The 19,083-nt window shown below is 32.1% G+C and overlaps 1 non-coding gene across 1 annotated transcript; it reads left to right on the forward strand.

Moving 5' to 3' along the window:
• Nucleotides 1-11,128: 11,128 nt before the first annotated feature.
• On the forward strand, nucleotides 11,129-11,235 carry LOC143382425 (U6 spliceosomal RNA). Its single transcript, XR_013088980.1, has one exon. It is a non-coding gene; the product is annotated as a U6 spliceosomal RNA (small nuclear RNA).
• Nucleotides 11,236-19,083: the final 7,848 nt, after the last annotated feature.

A 19,083-nucleotide genomic window follows, 5' to 3' on the forward strand; every position in this document is an offset into this window, starting at 1 on the left:
ACTCTACTGGTCAGGAATGCACATTTGCTATTGTGCCTCATTACTTCTGCAACATAGTTCAGCATGGTGCTAGATTAATATTGCTTTCCTAGTGAAAAATGTCCCCTTTGTGGAATAATGCATTCTATCTATGATCCTCAAAAGCATCTTGGAGAAGGGCTGAAATTCAGCTTCTCCATATTTTTCTCTCGATCATATTTTATTTCATTGACTCTAGAAATATTCATGGAACACTTCGTATATGCAGGATGCTATGCTAAGCATTGATATTTCATCAGCAAGTCAATGCAGACTTGAGCTGTACCCTCACTGAGATTATAATTAGGTGAGGGAAATTAAAATATGTATTTACATTAAATAATGTAGAATTGTAGCATTTCATGGCATGGATAACAGAGATACTCTGGTTTCCAAAATTCCTCTCCCTGCTGTTTTCCCCTCCTCCCACCTTCCTTTTCCCACTATATGTTCTCTGTGTTAAAGTACCACAAGTGTACTGCCTACCACAGCTCCCCTCCAAAAAAGGGAAAAAAAAATCAATGTTGATCCCACAATATATACAGGCACACAGATAACATATTACATTGTCTTTTGGTAGGGGGTAAGGTAGGAATGTAGGAATGTTGGAAGAATGGATGGAAGGAAGGAAGGAAGAAAGGAAGGAAGGAAGGAAGGAGTGAATGAATTAGGAAGGAAGGAAGGAATTAGGAAGGAAGGAAGGAAGGAAGGCAAGAAGGAAGGAAGGAATGAAGAAAAATTCTGACTTATTCCCTGCAAACTCATTTCCAAATACAGACTTGCAATATAATTCATTTGAATTTGAGGATTTCCAGCAATGCCATTTGATAAAGCAAAAGAACAGCCCCACAATTTTCATGAAATCAATTTTCTTTGATACATGAATTTTGTCACGGAGGGCAGAGATCTGCACCTTTACTTTTCCTGAGGCAGGTAGAGCCATGCAGATTCATAGGACAAAACAAATTTGCAACCTTTGTTCTTTCATTTGAACTGATTATTCCTTATCAAAATAGATTCTCTTTAAGTTTCACTCAGGCTTCCAGTCAGGGATGGTTTTCTTGAACAGTATTGGCAGGAGGCTTTGACTTTCATTTGGATTTTCAGCTTTAGTGTCAGGTTGAGTATGGAGTTGATTAAATTATTCTATTTCATTTCTAAGATACCATTTTTAAATGTCAAATCATTGCTAGATGCTAGACCTTTCATTGTATTTTAAAAGTGTATTTCAGCCTGCTTTTAAAGAAAAAAAATACTCCCTAAAATATTGAATCAATAGGGTCTAAATGATGGACGTTTATGCAGTTGCATCAGTTGTCTGAAAATAAAACCTATGATACAGATGTCTCTTGCAAGCTGTGAACCAGTGGGAAAAGGAAGGGAAGAGGAGGAGGAAACAGTGGTTACCATTTTATTTTTTTCAGCAGGTGCCATATGAATATCACCAGTAATTCTGATTTGCAGTGGTAATATCTTCAAAATGAGTTCTTAGGAGGAAAAGTACATTTAGTGTTAGAGACATAGATAGTTTGTAAAAACTAAAAGTTAGCCTAGTATCACATTTAATATATTGCTCTGAAGAGAGCACCCTGCCTAAATGGAAATAGAACCCAATGTATATTTTATTTCATATATATGTTTTTCAAATCAGTCAACAACAGTTTGATTACAGGGTTTCTTCTCTCCTTTAATTCATAAATTGTCTCCAAACAATTAGAAAATGTAAGATTAGGAGTTAAAACAAGACGTTTAGTTAAACATTTATCTATGAATCACATAAAATCACCAAATAAAAGCAAACGAAGCATTATATTTTTCTGTGTAAAAACATATATGTATAAAAGCATATGATGTTAAGCCACTTAGCAGTATGCCTAAGTATTACTTGTAAGAACACAGGATCAAATAAGGTTTTAGGGCTGTAAGTTATGGGTTCAGACTAATGTAACTGCTATTTGATAATAGTTACATGCTCTTGGGTAGATTACTTAGCTTCTCAAGGCCTAAGTGTCTTCAATTTTGAAGTGTACATAAAAATGGAAGAATTCATTGCAAAAATAAAAAGCCACTTAATTAAATAATTTACTTAGAGTACCTTGCCTAGTACCTGATTATCAAAAAATAATAGTTCTTTTTCTCATTATTTTGAGATTGTTCAGAATTCACTTCTGAATTAAACCTAAGTGTGGAAGGCCAGAAGAAGAGTTATACACAGTACTAATTATCACTGTCCATTCTCAAAGTTCTGTTGTTTGTGAAAATAGAATTTTCCCCCTTATGTTCTTACCCAAGGGCTCTAAAAAATCTAATATGTCTCTTATTCCTGTAGCCACTTCCATCTCCCCAGGGCCAGTGCTACTCTGTGCCCTCCAGGAATGATGTATTGCTCGAAGTTACATTTCAGCAAGTTCTTATAACATTTCTTCTGACTGCTCTGCTTCCTGTGACTTTAGCTTGCTACCCAGAATCTTATTAGATATTCTTCTATCATCAATTTTCTTCATGAATCTAGCTCAGTGGATCTACTTTATATCAAGTAATGTTTAAATACTACTGGACTGATTGTGTTACAAGATTCATTAATCTTGCCATTTGATATGAATAAATGGCTCTAAGGTATTATTATTATTTTTTTGTTTGGTAGGGTTTTTTTTTTTCTTTAAAAATCTCAGCATCATTCTGGATTTGGAGATCTACAGAATACCTAGTGGTTGTGGAATAAATCTTTAGAACTTAATGATACTGACTCATTGGAGTCAATATTAAAAGTTATTTAAATATCTGAGTAACATTTCTGGTAAGTCCAACTCTTACTTAAAATTGAGAATTGTTTAGTGCTATATTTGAAACTAACTTGGTACAAAGAATCATTGACCACTTACTATGGACTGAATTGGGTCCCACTCTTCAATCAAACTTTTATTATAGCTCTAACTCCTAATGAGACTGCATTTGGAGACAGCACTTTTAGAAAGTAGTTAAGATGCAAAGAGGTCATACAAGTGAGGTTCTAAGGATAGGGTTAGTGGGATCATTCAAGAAGAAAAGCTCAAGATCTCTTTATCACTCCTTGCCATGTGAACAAAGAGAAGGCAGCCATCTGCAAATCAAGAATAGAGTCCTCACTAGAGGTATAACCCTGATGGAAACTTGGTCTTGGGAAAGATTCATCCTTCACAACTGGGAGAAAATGCATTTCCCTTTTCTAAACCATTCAATCTTTAATATTATGATAGGGTTTGCCAATCTGAATGCTATACCCCTTTCAAATTTTTGAGTTCCAAGGAACTTGTTTGTCTTCTTGATTTTCTTTATCTAGCAGCATATTATTCAAGCATTTGGTGCTTAAATTGTGGAATTTGTTTTTAATATATACTTCTACTTAAGAAAAATCTCAGCCATGGAGATTCTTATTCTGTTCTTTATGATCCATTACAGTTTAGGATTACAATAGCCTCATATATACTGTTATGTATCATCTGTGGCAAGACAAACTAGCTTAAAGTTTAGAAAAGATATACATAATTGTTTCCAAATTGTAAAAATGAATGCTGTAGTAAAGTTTAAACTGTAGAAATATTCATAATTTGTAATTTGGTAATCTCATTTGGGAACTTTATTGAAAAAAACAGCAAAACTTAATAAATATTCCATTTTAAAAGTTTATTCCAGTGTTACTTGTATTATTGAAGAAGTGAAACCAAACAAAGTACTGTATAATTAGAGAAAACTGGACAAATCATGGGGAAAAAGAAAAAACTAAAGGATTGATTTTCCTGTGATTAGATTAGAGGTATTTTTGTCATGTTCTCTGTTTTACCTGATATCATCCAAATGTTTTCTCAGTAAAGTTTATATGCGTACAATATGTGTATATATTTCTTGCACCATTTTTTAGGAAACTAAATAATCATTGCCTAAATAAATTCAATGGTGTCATCATTTATACATATGGTAACTACAATTTAGTTCTAAAAATAAGCCCTTATATATAAATGTTTATCTTTTGTAAAGTTTTAGTTTAAAATACCTGGCATCTCTAAAAATAGTGAGGGTTAGAAATGACCAAAATGATTAAGGAACTTTAAATTTATTCTCATGCTAGAATTGAGCAAATATATCTTCAAAGTAATAGAATACAGTTGACTCTCTGCATGACTGATTGCATCTTCATCCTGTAGCTATATGATGTAAACACTATGAAGACTGTAAGGATATAAAATGTCAGAGAAATCCACAGCAACAACAAAACCACTGCTATGTTACACTTTTCATAAAATCTTAAATTATCATATCAACATAAATACTAATGAAATGTGAATACAAATTTAAAATTAACTAATGAAATACAGTTGTCCCTTTTCATCCACAGATTACCAACAATAATAACAAATGAATAAATTAGTATTTTCATCAAATAATAAAAAGATTTGTTTTCAAAGACTGCTGAATTGAAATAAGCCATTCTGAGATTTGCTCAAAAGTAGTCATGTTGGACTTATGTATAAATTGAGCACAAGTTTTTGTATTCTCATTACTTAGTAAAAGGACATTTCCATGCCTTTTATTTAGTTGAATGAAGACAAGGTCAACATCAGATCTCTTCTACTGAAACATAGTACACCAGTGTCACTGCAGTAAAAGAAAAGTAAATATTTTTGCACATTGTATATTATATTACTAAAAATTAAAAATTAAATTGATGACCGATTTGCTGAAATAGTTATTTGGGTACTGAGGTTTTCTTTATATATATATATATATACACACACACACACACACACACACACACACACATATATCACATTAAATATGTATATATTTAATGTGATATTCTCAACAGAAACTCCATATGCATATTTTTCACTTTGTATAAGTGAAAAGAATTTGCACAAAGACCAGATATTTATCTAAAGCACAAATCTCACTTTATATTCAGATCACATAAATTGAGGTGAAATGATATTTGGAATAGTGTTGAGAATAGATAACAAAAGTTTGTAAATTGGTAATAATCATGTTTCCATAATGTGACTTTGAGGCATGGTTTTAGAACTGGATCAAAGTTAAAAAGGGAATTCTCACTCAACCAAACCTACCTTAAATTCGTATATACTCAAAGGACCCAAAATTTAAACTATCCTATAATTTCTTGATTTTTATTTTCAAATTAATAAATAAATCAGTATATAATCTCAGTTTTTGAGATAGTTGTGTTTGCTGATTGCTTTATATATAGCATCTCACCTAACCCTCCCAAAAGTCATAAAAGAAGATTGTAGTCTCAATTGATATGTAAGGAAAATGAAGCTTTGAGGAAATACACAACATATTCAAGATTAATCTCTTAATAAATTATAGTGCCAGCATTGGCTTTCCATTGTGATACACTGTAGAGTCCATTCTTTGTGGGACTATTTTTCTGTATAGCAGAATATATGTCTATATATAGACATACAAAACATTCCAAGTATAGAATAATGCATGCATGTGTGTGTTTAATGTTATTTTTTTATGAAGAATATATAGAGGTTTTTATATCAACAAAATGAAAATATCCAAAGGATTTTATTATCCATATGAAAAATACACCAATAAATTTAAACTATTGCCGCCCCATGACTTAATTGGGTATTTTATTCTTCTATTGCAAATTTGAGATAATTGATTTTCTAATTACACCCTTTACATGTTCCACTTCTCACATCCATTCATTGCTTATGACATTTAAAAATCTAAGGAGAATGAAGAGAATAAAGTATTGGAGGAAACACAGGTGCTCTGCTCTACTCCATTTGTTATGTGTTCTATCTTTACATTTTCCTTTGTCTTATCATATACAAATAGGCTTGTAGGGGAAAATACCAACAAATGTTTTCCCTTAATTTTTTGTTTTTATTTCATCATGCTCCATTTTCCACAATTTCCTATCAGTTTAAAATATTACTTTCTACTTAGCTTTCCAGAAATTTATAAGTCCGAAGGCCCACAATGTGGCACCAAAATGTGAGGTCATTAAAAAAATATTTGCATTTAGCAATGCATGTGGTTTACAAATCATTAAATAGACATGAGTTCAGTAGTAAAAATTCTTCCTAACAGAGATATATGGGAAACATGTGACCCATAGTTACTACCTACTTATTTCCCAATGGATTTTATATAGCATAATATAGCATAGGATTTCTTCCTTGCATAGTGAATGGTTATATAAGATTCTCAGTAACAATACATTGGAAAAGGTTATTGTTTTTCACTTGAGATTATAGAGGTCTGCCATTGAAAATATCTTTTTTTTTTTCATGATCTTGATCACACCAAAGCACAGTAGAGTCACATTTTTAAAAAATGATTAGAATATTCTAAAAATCCAAATTCATGACATTTTAGACTGAATGGTCATTCAAAATAACAAAATTTTGGAATTTTGTAAACAAGAACATTTTCTGATTTAATCATGGGCAATTTTCTCTTATTTCTCTAAAGAGTTAAATATCATTTCTTTATGAAGGATGGTATTATTAATGTTTTTGATAATACTTACATAAAAACTGAACACAGATTGATCAGTTGCTTGAAATGTGATATTTTAAATTCTTAAGCAATTAATAATAATAGATCATTTAAAGAGCTGTGCCTTTAGGAACAACAATTTTTAAACATTTCCATTATTTCTTTCTTTGGAAAAAGAAGGGTGCTCTTATAGAATGTATAAATTTATTACACATTTTCAAACCTTAAAAACCAAATGTTGTACCAATAACAAGCTTCGCTCTGGGGTTAATTGCAGTCCGTGAAACTTATTACTTGTGATTTTGTCGCCAATGGCGAAATATAGAATGTTGTATAAGTTAAGATTTTTGGTTATGACTATGGGAAATTTCTCCATGATGAACAGGATTTGGGGATGGCAGTCAAATATAAACCTGACTGTTTTCTTCTAAATTGAAAAAATAAAATTCAATATGTGCTGAATTTGTCCTTCAGGTTTGTTTATCTCAGAGACTGTACATTCTAAACAATATGGGAATTGTAGTAATTTTAGAACCAGTGTAGATAAATTTACGAGTTAAATCACAATGTTTACAAAAGGATATATAGAGCAGTGTATCTTACCTATACCAGATGCTGGTAATCTGGACAGTGGGCTATTAATTATAGTGGGCAATTCTTTGGCCTTTTTCATATTGATTCAATTTTGTTAAATTCTCTTTTCTAAGTTTCTGTCTTTCTTTTTCTTCCTTCCTTTCTTTTCTTTTTTTCTTTTGGTAGCATTGGCCTATAATATCTGGTCAATATAAACATTTAGTAACTATTCATTTTCCTTTTCATTTCCAAGTAGATTATCTAATATAAAACATCAATAATATATTCCACTATTGCCCCATATACAGCGAGGCAACATAGTCTTCTAAGATAAATGTACTCTTGCCCATACTGGAATAGTGAATTTTATACTCATTTTTATTATATTAATATAAAAGCTTTACTTAGGTACAAGGTTATATGACATTAAACCTGTATGTAAACTGTTACTATTACTTACCGTTTTATACAGGATAGAAAAGATCTGGATTAGGTAATTGCAAATAAATTATTATTGGCACATAAATAACAAGGGGAACAACTGATAACTCATTAGTTAAACTTGTCAAATAATTACAGAATAATTGCAGCTCTCATCAGCAACTGTTATAAGCTGATGAAATTTGTTTCAATAGAACATGTATAAATTTGCACTTTGTTGAAACATCTGCAAACTGTGGTAAACACTTTTAGTGCATAGGGCTAGAGGCATTTTTGAAGTGACTTTGAAAATGTTCAAGCCAGTAGTGTTTTTCCTTCACATTTTGTTTCCGATAAACTTTTCCTTTTTGATTCTTCTCTCCTTTTCCTCTTTCTCTTCTCCTTATTTTTCCTCTTACTCTTCCAATCTATTTTTATAAGAATTTTAAACACAGTACATGTGGTTCACATCTTTAAACTCTGAACCTAAAGCTCTTATATCTTTGAATGTAGTTTTTATAATGCAATAGATTTTATACTTATGTAGTAAAAATGAATTCCCAAATCAAATCCAAATATGTAATGATGTTTTCTATTTGGACATTTCTCTCATGTAAGATTCAGACATTCATTGACAAATATTTGTTGAACACAAGCTATATACAAAATACATGAGCTGTAGAATTGAAAAAGAGATCAATTTGTATCCAGAGTTAATTTAATTAGATGGACTGTGTTCAAACTCCAAGTGATTTAGTTAAATTTTTCATAGTTCTAGATTATACTACTCGCATAACTAATACTTTATAATTGGATTAAGAATGCATAGGAAGAATAGAGATTTGGAATAGAAACCAACCTTGAAACCTGCCTTTTTCTTAAACTCCTTAGGTAATCCCTGGCAAAATTTTCTTGGCTCTAAACTCTGAACAAATTATTCTTTTCTTCCATCTTAACTTCTACCATGTGAGTTAAGGTGCTACTATCTTTTATCCAGATGCTACCTCACAGCCTCCTTAACACAGTAGCTTCTGCCTCAGCCTCTGCCCATTACACTCCATTAAGCACAAAGTCAGAGTAATTTTTCAAAAAAACACACAAGCCAGATTACACTGCAATCTTAAAACTCTCCAGTGGTTAATGCACTGACAGTGAATGCTGAGCTCTCTACCTGTGAGGCTGCTATCTAATCTTCCAAATTCACATTATTGAACTCAAATTCAGCTTCACTAGTCCTTTCTTTTGCTTGTGCAAATCCAATTATTTTGCAATTTAAACTCTATAAATTTTCATTTTTATCTGTCTAAATGATATTTCACTAACTCCCTGTGCATATGATTTCGTACCTGGGGTGAATTTCTTAGCTCTAGACTTAAGTTCTATCTCATCAGAGAACTCTCTCTTTTCCACACAGTCTATGATCATTCTTCATAAACTTAACAAATATTTATTGAGTACCTGTGAACTGAGTCCTGGCCAGTTAATCTATATCATATCACTAAGCTATTAATTCCTTCATACATAAGATAATTGTTATTTATCTCATCTATGTATTTATTTACTTATGTATTCTGTCATTTCACAAGTTTTAACACCCAAGAGGCAAATTTTTGTTGGTCTTATACATAGACATGTCTACAGGGCTAAACATAGGGCCTGGCATTTTATAAGCACTTAACAAATATTTTAAATAAATGAATAATTTCAGAATATTTTTTGAGAGGCATTATGTGTCAATCATTCAGAGTTGCTTAGCACACAGTTTTTGCCATCAAGATTGAAGGGAAGCAAATAAAAAAAGAATTTATTCATTCAACAAATATTTTTTAAACATCAAATAAGCATCCTCTACTGTCCTATGTGAGATACTAGCTGAGAAGTTATGAATAAAACATAACTTCAGTCACAAGAAATTGACATCAAGGAGAAAAAATTTAACTTTTATGGGTATGCACTTAAAATAGGTAAGAGGGTAAATTTTATATTGTGTGTTTTTTGACAAAATTAAAATATTAAAATATTTGTTACATTTAATTATATTTGAGGCACATTCGTTGATAAAGAAATACAAGTATCTATGAAATTGCTTAATAGAAAGATTTGAGAAGAAAAAAGATAGAAACAGTGGAAATTTATTGTTTCACTGTTCTGGAAAACAGAAGGTTCAAAGGAGAGTTTTGTTGAAAAAGTTACCTTTATACTGGGAAATGAAAGACAGGAATTGCCTGATTTAAGACAAGCATAAAAGTTCTAGGCATAGTTTCAGACTTTTAAAAATGGAGTCAGAGCAAAGGGCACATAAGAAAACTAAGATGAGTCTGAAGGAGTCACTAGTGATGGGATTGCATGATGCTGCAGGGTGGGGGATTCTGAAGACACAGTAAATTTAATTTGGGGTTTGAAAGGATTTTCTGAAGGAAAAGTTACAAAATCTGAGTTGAGCACTGAGTGTGATTAGGGAAGGTGAACAAAATTTACTTCATACTATCCCTGCCAATCCTGTGGAAGAAAAACATGCTTTAAAAAGTGTTTCAAAAATGGAGTTTAGCTGGAAGTAAAAACAAGGAAGGGAATTACTGTCAGAGAGAATCAATGGAATAAATACAGGGCTTTTAAAAAATCTAATAGTACACATTTCCTTCTTTCACTTAAATGAAAATAGCAATGAAAAACATGATGGACATATAATCATCAAATAAGATGGTGCGTGTATCAGTTGACAATGTCTATCATAATCACAAACTGGATGGCTCAGTCAGTGGAAATTTATCATTTTATTCTTCTGGAAAACACAAGTCCAAACTTCCAGGGTTTTTTCCTTCTGAGCATTGTAATGAGAGAAAATGTTTCAGCATGCTCCTTGGCGTGTAGGTTGACATTGTCTTCTTGTGTCTCTTCATATCATCTCCCAATGTCAATTTTTGTTTCTACAAGTTTTCCCTTCTTATAAAGACCCAAGACATATTGGAAAAGGTCCTACCTTAATGATCTTACTTTAAATTTATGATCTTCTTAAAGATCTGTCTTCAAATAATATTTCATTCTAGAGGAGGAGCATGGGAGGATTAGATGAACTCTAGATAGGGCAAAGGGGTGGGAGGGGAAAGAAGGGGGTATGGGGGTAAAAAAGAAGATGGAATGAGATGGATATCATTACCCTAAGTACATGTATGAAGACACTAACGGTGTGAATGTATTTTGAGATATGAAAAATAGTGCTCTATATGTGTAATATGAATTGTAATGCATTCTACTATCATATATAACAAATTAGAATAAAATAACTTAAAAGAAAAAATTGTAAAAAAAAATCAGATTGCATTCTAAGTTACTGGGAATTGGGATTTCAATATATAAATTACAGGGGAATACAGTCAGCTTATAACAGTTTGTCAAAGTGTTTTTGTGAACAGTAAACTATCAAAAACAAATTAGCATCCACAATACTACATATTCCACTGGGTAACTGCAAGGATCCAAAGGTATTGCTTATGAATACATAATTTCAAGGAAAAAAATGTATTCTTAAGACACTTATGAATGTGAAAATACATTCATAGGTATGGATTAAGATTATTAAATGTTTTCAAAAGACATTGATCAGGTTCTCACTTTGGCAGCACATATACTAAAATTGGAATGATACAGAGAAGATTAGCATGACCCCTGTGCAAGGATGACATGCAAATTCATGAAGCATTCCATAATTTTTAGCACAAGAATTAAAATCAAGAATCAATGAATGGGATGGATTCAAACTCAAAAGCTTCTTTGCAGCAAAAGAAATAATCAATGAAGTGAATAGAGAGCCTACAGAATTCAAATTTCTAGAACATGCACATGAGATAGCGCACTAGTCTCTAGGTATTTAAAGAACTCAAAAATCTTAACACCAAAAAACAAACAAACAAACAAACAAAAAAACTCAAATAAGTCAATCAATAAATGGGCCAAGGAAATGAACATACACTTCTCAGAAGATGATATACAATCAATCAACAAATATATGAAAAAATGCTCAACATCTCTAGCAATTAGAGAAATGCAAATCAAAACTAATCTAAGATTTCATCTCACTCCTGTCAGAATGGCACCTATTAAGAATGCAAACAACAATAAGTGTTGGCAAGGATGTGAGGAGAAGGGCACACTCATACATTGCTGGTGGGACTGCAAATTGTTGCAGTCAATATGGAAAGCAGTATGGAGATTCCTCAGAAAACTTGGAATGGAACCACCATTTGACTCAGTTATTCCACCCCTTGTTTTATACCCAAAGGACTTAAAAACAGTGTGCTACAGAGACACAGCCACATCAGTGTTTATGGCAGCACAATTCACAATAACTAAATTGTGGAACCAACCTAGATGCCCTTCAGTAGATTAATGGATAAAGAAAATGTGCTTTATATATACACAATGGAATATTACTCAGCATTAAAAGAGAATATAATAATGACCTTTGCAGGTAAATAAATGGAGTTGGAGAATATAATGCTAATTGAAAAAAATCAAAAAATCAAATTCCAAATGTCTTCTCTGATACAAGGATCTGTAAACAAGTCAAGATGGCTCCTGGCATTTTGCCAGAGGGAGTGGTTTGTGAAGTAACGCCAGTGAGCCATTAAGTGTGGAGATTCCTTATTGGTTGACTGCTGTATCTAGTTTATGTTAATTAAGATAAGCTGTGTGGAATGTATAAATACCCCCTCCTGTCCTACAATAAATGGCTCCCACTCCAGCTGTATCAATCTACACAAGTTGCTCTTCATCCCCCCTGTTATTTTGCTGCAGCCAGACTGCAGCACTGAATCATAATGGTGATGGGTGGGGGGCAGAGCATGGGAGGAACAGAGGAACTTTAAATAGGGCAAAGGGGAGAGGAAGGAGAGGAAGGAATGGGGGTAAGAAAGATGGTGGGATGAGACAAACATCATTACCTTAAATACATGTATGAAAACATGAATGGCATGACTTTACTTTGTGTACAACCAAAGACATAAGAAATTGTGCTCTATTTGTGTAATATGAATTGAATTTCATTCTGCTGTCACATATATCAAATTAAAATAAATAAAATTAAAAATAGGAAAAAAAGCCATTGATTAGGTAGTAAGAAATATTTATGGCTCTTGCCTAAATTTCAAAAAAAGAAATTGTATAATTAAAAGAGATAGCAAAAAGAAGACTCATATTTGAGTATAGGCTAAATATGTTTTATTTGAAATGTTTGAGAGCCTAAATATGTTAGATGGTTTTGGATTTAGGAATATTCACACAAACATTATGAGATGTCATGGAGATGAGACTCAAGTTAAAATATGAAATTCATTTGATTTTACATGTCTTAAACACATAACCTGAAGATATTTTATACAACCTTTTTTAATGCACCTGCATTTTGACTACAACCTATTACATGAGGCCAAGTGTGGCATTTCCCACTTTTGACATCTTATTGGCAATCAAAGAGTTTCAGATTTGGGTAAATGTCAGATTTCAGGTTTTTTTTTTTTTTTTTTTTTTTAATTAGGCATGTGCAAACTGAAGTATATGGAGGACAGCTGGAGTGAAAGATACAGAAGACTAGAATTAGAAGACAGAACCTAGAAAAAGATATGTCTAATGTGGAGAATACTATATTGTATTTTGTATATTGTACTATATTGTATTAGTATGTATAAAAATAATTTATTTTGTGTTATGTTGCCCCACTTTGTTCCTGAGCAAAATTAATGCCCAAAATCTTAATTTTGTTTTCAGTATGGTCAAATTTTGAAAAATTAGACTTATTAATCAGGATTTTCCAGGGAAACTGGCCAGTGAAATAGAAGAGACAGAGAGATAATAGAGAATGAAACTTCTTATAAGGAATTTACCCACATGGTTATGGAAGCTGAGAGGTTCCATGATCTGCCATCTACTATCTGGAGACAGGAAAACTTTTTCATAGTTCTAAGGTTTGAGAACCAGAAAACTGATGGTGTAGACTCCAGTTTGAACCTAAAACCTGAGAACCAGGAGCACAGAGGGTAGGAGAAGACTGACATCCTAGCTAGCGCAGTTAAGAAAAGAGTGAATTTAATTTTCCTTGGCCTTTTTATTCAGTTTGGGCCCTCAAGGGATCAGATGGGGAGGGCCATTTGTTTTCCTCAGTTCAATTCCTGTGATGAGCTCTGTCAGAAATACTATCACAGACCCATCTCCAAATAATACTCAACCACTTTTCTGGGTATTCCATGGCCTAATTAAGTTGAGGCAGAAGATTAATCATCATAGCTGGTGAAAGTGCTAAATAGTTCAACATTATTATGAAGACGTTCAGTGTTATAAGATAAAAAGTGAAGCTCCTAGCCATGGACCATGGAGATAAATTTAAAAACAAAATATCTGCTCATTTCTATTAAAATTGAGCTATCAGAGTTGTACACCATCTAAGAATTATACACTGTAACTTTTGAGTTACCACTTTCCCCCCAGATAGTTATCAGTGTCAAAAACAATTATAGTCAATTTTCTAAAGACTCTAAATTTTAGGTTTGGGTCTTAAAAATATGTATGATTGCCTCTTCATTTCACCAAATTTAGTTTTGCCTAAATTTCTTTCAGCTCAAATTCCTTTCTTTCTATTTTCTTAACCCTCTAAAATAGACCCTTGTCCACTCAAACTATTTTTCTTATTTCTTAGCTTTTCACTATGCCTGTATTCTGTTTTAAAATAATTCATCTCTTTCATTGTGAAAAGCTGCATTCACTTTTAAATGTTTTTCAAGTAATTAATAGTACAGCAGGGCTCACAATTAAAACAAACAAACAAAAACTGATATTTCTTTGCATGTGGAAAAATAAACAAACAGGTAACCATTAGTTCTCTCAACAAATATTTGTCATTTTATAAAGGCAGTCACTTGTTAATGATTAATATTTTAATTCTCCTACATTAAGCTTTATAGTGCTATTTTTTAAATTTAATAACTATGTTTTAATTGAAATCTTGAAAAATTAAGTACTTAGCTTATTTTACCAACTCCCTCCTATTTCTTCTCTCATTTCTTTCTGGTAGAGTTGGCTGTATTTTCATGTCTTAATTGGAAAACACTGTATTTAAATAATATGCACGGTATAGTCATTTTTGTATTTCTTCAACAGTTGACATTACCATTTGATTCTCCACTTTGAAGTATACAATAGCAATATCTACTTTTCTCTCCTTCATTGCTTAAAAAAAGCTAAATTCAATCTTATTTGCATGTACCTTTACATCTTCAGTATTTATTTTGTTACTAAAATTACCCACGTTTATACATTCATTCAAAAAGCTGAAGATCAATAAATGTATTTTTATTATTATGACTATTCAGTATTTCAAAATACTGCAATTCATTTTCTTTAATGTAATTTTAAAAAATTTTCCTGTGGTTCCTGTTGCATTATTTCTACATTCTCTCACCTTCTCTGGAACTTTTAAGGATCTTTCCTTTATTATTCTCTTTATTATATGAGAAATAAAGGATTACAAATTTGAATTGGCTAACACTGGAAACCACGAGAAGTTAAGTGGCTGCTGCCCTGTACAAGCTGAAATATAAAGGGAGCTTAAATGACAATAGAGGCAGTAGGATCAGTTCAAATCCATCATTATTATGAGTAAAACAGAATCATATGCCCTCCACAGAGTGTGTCAGTAGCATTATTTTGCATAGAAAGTATTGCATAATAACATATTTTCTATCATGCAAGTTCAAAGTTTAGAGATCATAAACCACTTTAAGTCGTAGATATTTTACAGTTGACAAATGTGGTAAGCACACACACACATAAACACACCTATATACACACTAATTCAATAGTTGTGAGTGTTGTGTCTCATTTCTATTGTATTTTTCATAGCTACACTAATATTTTTTACTAGATTTTTAAAAAAGTTGTGGGGATTAAAAACTCACTGAATTATAGGAAAGTGAGTGCTTTTCATAGTATGTATCCTTAATAGACAATAACTAATTGGGGCATGTATGTGTTGAGGATGTAGTGGTTAGTATTTGTAAAGGATGACCTTGACATGGTTTGTGAGGCTTCCAAAGCAATTACTGGAGAAACTGAGATGGAAAACAATGGCAAAGGCAGGGAGAACTGCTTGAATTAGCCCAAATCACATTGCTCAGCAGCATTAGATGACAGTTAACTTTTAATGAGGGAAGACACAAGGTAATTAAATCTTGACATACAATTATGAAAGAAAATATCAGATAACAATCTTGCTATGCAATATAAAAGAAGAAAAGACATTTTTTTTCTCAAAACTTGCCTGATGCTCTGTCATCTGAAACTATTCTTTATGAGTGCAGGGTGAAGGTCAAGGAGGTATCTCAACTCCATCAATCCTTTGGACAGTTACAAATGACCTTTCGCTTTCCATAAGACATTCAATATTCTGAATTGCAGGGATACATTTTTCTGTGTTTAGAAAATGGCAAAATTGAAACCTTTCCTATTGCAGGAGGCTCACTTTTGTTGACTCTTGGACCTTCTGTTCATTCCCAAAGCTTGTTGAGGTTATGATCTCATTTGCATTAACTACATATACTGGAGAAAAATGCCGATTTTATACTGTGTGTCAGAAAGAACTTGTATGATAACTGAATAACTTTTACTCCGGCTCTATTATTATTATTATTAGAGAGTGTTAATACTTCTTCTAAAATACTCTTATGATGTTTAACTTATAAGAAGTAATCCATGAGTTTTGCACTTACATTAAGAGCTTATGTGGAAGATGCTAGCAAGATTTTAATTCCTGACTTTCTCTTGTTTGATATTCCTTAAAATAGTTATTTTTAGTAATAATTAAAATACATGAGAAAACAGTGAATTCAGAACTAAGATGTTTCTTTGCTGTAACAAATGACGATTTTTACTTTTTCTTACTTTTCCATATAAAAGGGCATGGTAATCAAGTTGTTACCAACTTATGAAATATGTAGTGAAACTGGTACTGGCTAAAATTACACTTATAGTTATGATAAGACAAGATTTATACCATATTTTGAGTAAATGCATTGTGATATGTATTTGCAAAGCTTATAAGCATTAAAAATGCATCTGGCCCCAGTTCAAAGAGTAAGGAATTATCTTTTTCACTTATTTATTTAATATGAAAACATTGAGTCTCTGTTATGTGTTACAGAGTACTCTATACACTGAGAATACAATCTGGGAACAAGCTGAAAAATATCCTTGTCTTTGTGAATTTTCCACGGGGGATAGATAAATAATCATGCAAGTAAATAAATAAATAAATATAAATAGTTGTTAATCCTTTGGAAAAATGAGAGAGTGATGGTATAAGCAGTGATATGTTGGAGCAGGGAGTACATTTTCTAGTGTGGTAAGGCAAACTTTGAATAAAGTGTGTATTTTTGCCTATGAGGCAACCAGAATTGAGAAACAAATATATGTCATTTAGTGAGTAATTGATGGAGGTTTTGGTCAGTGACTGCATTCTTCCCAAAGCCATTTCCCCAGCTGTAGCATTCATACTGATTTTTACTTCATTTCATTATTTATTCTTCTAAAAAGGAAAGGTAGTAAGTATTGCATCATAAACTAATCTTGCAGAGATTACAGTATATACTTACTACTTTAAATTTGTTATAATGACTGCAATACAACTGTAAATAAATCATTATTTTCCTTGGGATAATTTTCTAAGCTTAATTTTGAAAGAAATTAATGTTATATATAAGCCATTTTAATTTCCTAAAAGTTGACTTTATGTTTTTTGAGCACTATAAAATCTGGTACAAAATTATTATAAAATTATTCAAAATTCTATCATCTATTGTTCAAAGAATCATCTTATGGTTTGGAAGTAAGGTATCCACCCAAAGCTCAGATGTAAGATAATGCAAGAAGGTTTAGAGGATAAATGATTGGGTTGTGAGAGTCTTAACCCAATCATCAAGTTAATCCCCTGATGGGGGGGATTAACTGAGTGGTAGTCAGTTAAGTGGTAGGGTGTGGCTGGAAGTTGTAATTGGGGTGTGGCTTTGGGGGTATATATTTGTATCTGGCAAGTGGAGACCTCTCTCTCTCCTTCTGATCCATGGGAGCTGCTTCTCCCTGCCACACCCTTCCACCATGATGTCCTGCCTCACCTTGAGCCTGTAGTAATGGAGGCAGCCACTTATGGACTGAGACCTCTGAAACTGTGAGCCCCTAAATAAACCTTTCCTCCTCTAAAATTGTTCTAATCAGATCTTTTGGTTGCAACAGTGAAAAAGCTGACTAAAACAAAGGAGCATGAATGACTTTTAAAAGTGCTCTTTTTTTGAACATTACATGATAATTGTATCCTCATTCTTGCATTTCTATTGTGTTATAAACTCATTTCCATCAGGTAGAGAATAATTTTTGTTGGCCAATAAACAGATAGAAAAAACAAGAACTAATGGTAATATATTACTTAGAAGCTAAAAAATAGTCTTGAAATTAAGGTAGTTTTGAAATTTAAGGTAGAAAAAATGAGTTTATCATACGATAAGTTATGATAGAGTACAGTTGCTTTTATACTAGTTAGCCTGAAGGTTTTATTATTACTATGCTGTAACAGTGAGATTTTCTGCTTTAATGCATAATTATGAAGATATAAATATACTCAGTTAACATATTTTCATGGAACTTGCAAACTACTATTTATGTTTTTTAAATTTTTTTGTGTTGCTATAATGCTGAAGTATAGCAACAATTAAAACTAAGGGATTGACTGTAACATCATTAATTGATACATAACACTAGTGATGGCAATACTAATAGAAATACCAAAATTTAGAATAACAGTATAAAGTTCAATGAGAACAGACTTTAGAAAAACTGTAGATTATGAATGTTTGCAATGCATTTGTAGTGAACATAACACTATTTTGAACAAGTAACTGGAAGAGGAAAAATGCTCATAGAAAATATAAAATATTGTATGTTATTAAAGTAGTTAATTCCAGTGTTTAGTATATTTTGGGCAAAACTCTCTTTACTTTGTTTAATCTTCATCTTCAATGTTCTCTTTCTGGTAAACTGAGACAAATTAATTGAAAAAATTTTTTTTTCTATATTGAATTAATATCATCCAAAAAGAGACAAAAGACACCAACACTGTAGAACTACTGCTGAAAATTACACGTCTTGTAGCAAAGACAGAATCATTATTTCTAAGAAGCTTGTAAAACTGTGCAAAATGAATGACAAGTATGCTCAGAGTCAGGAGTATTTGTTATTGGCAAATTCCCTTTATCGAGTACTATGGTTGAATGTCCTCTTTCAACTTGGGTTGAAATTCAATTACCATTTTCATGATATTAAAAGGTGGGACCTTTAATAGGTGATTTGGTCTTCATGAATTTGCTATTACAAATGGATTAGTGCCATAATTGCTCTTGTGGATTTTTTTATTATATGAGTGGCTCCTGATGAAAGGACTAAATTCAGCACCCAACTTCTGTCTTGCTTATGCTCTCTTGCCACATGATGCTGTTTTGTGATTCAATAAGAAGGTCTTCACCC

This window comes from Callospermophilus lateralis, chromosome 16, assembly GCF_048772815.1.
Source record: "Callospermophilus lateralis isolate mCalLat2 chromosome 16, mCalLat2.hap1, whole genome shotgun sequence".
Classification (NCBI taxonomy): Eukaryota; Metazoa; Chordata; class Mammalia; order Rodentia; family Sciuridae; genus Callospermophilus; species Callospermophilus lateralis.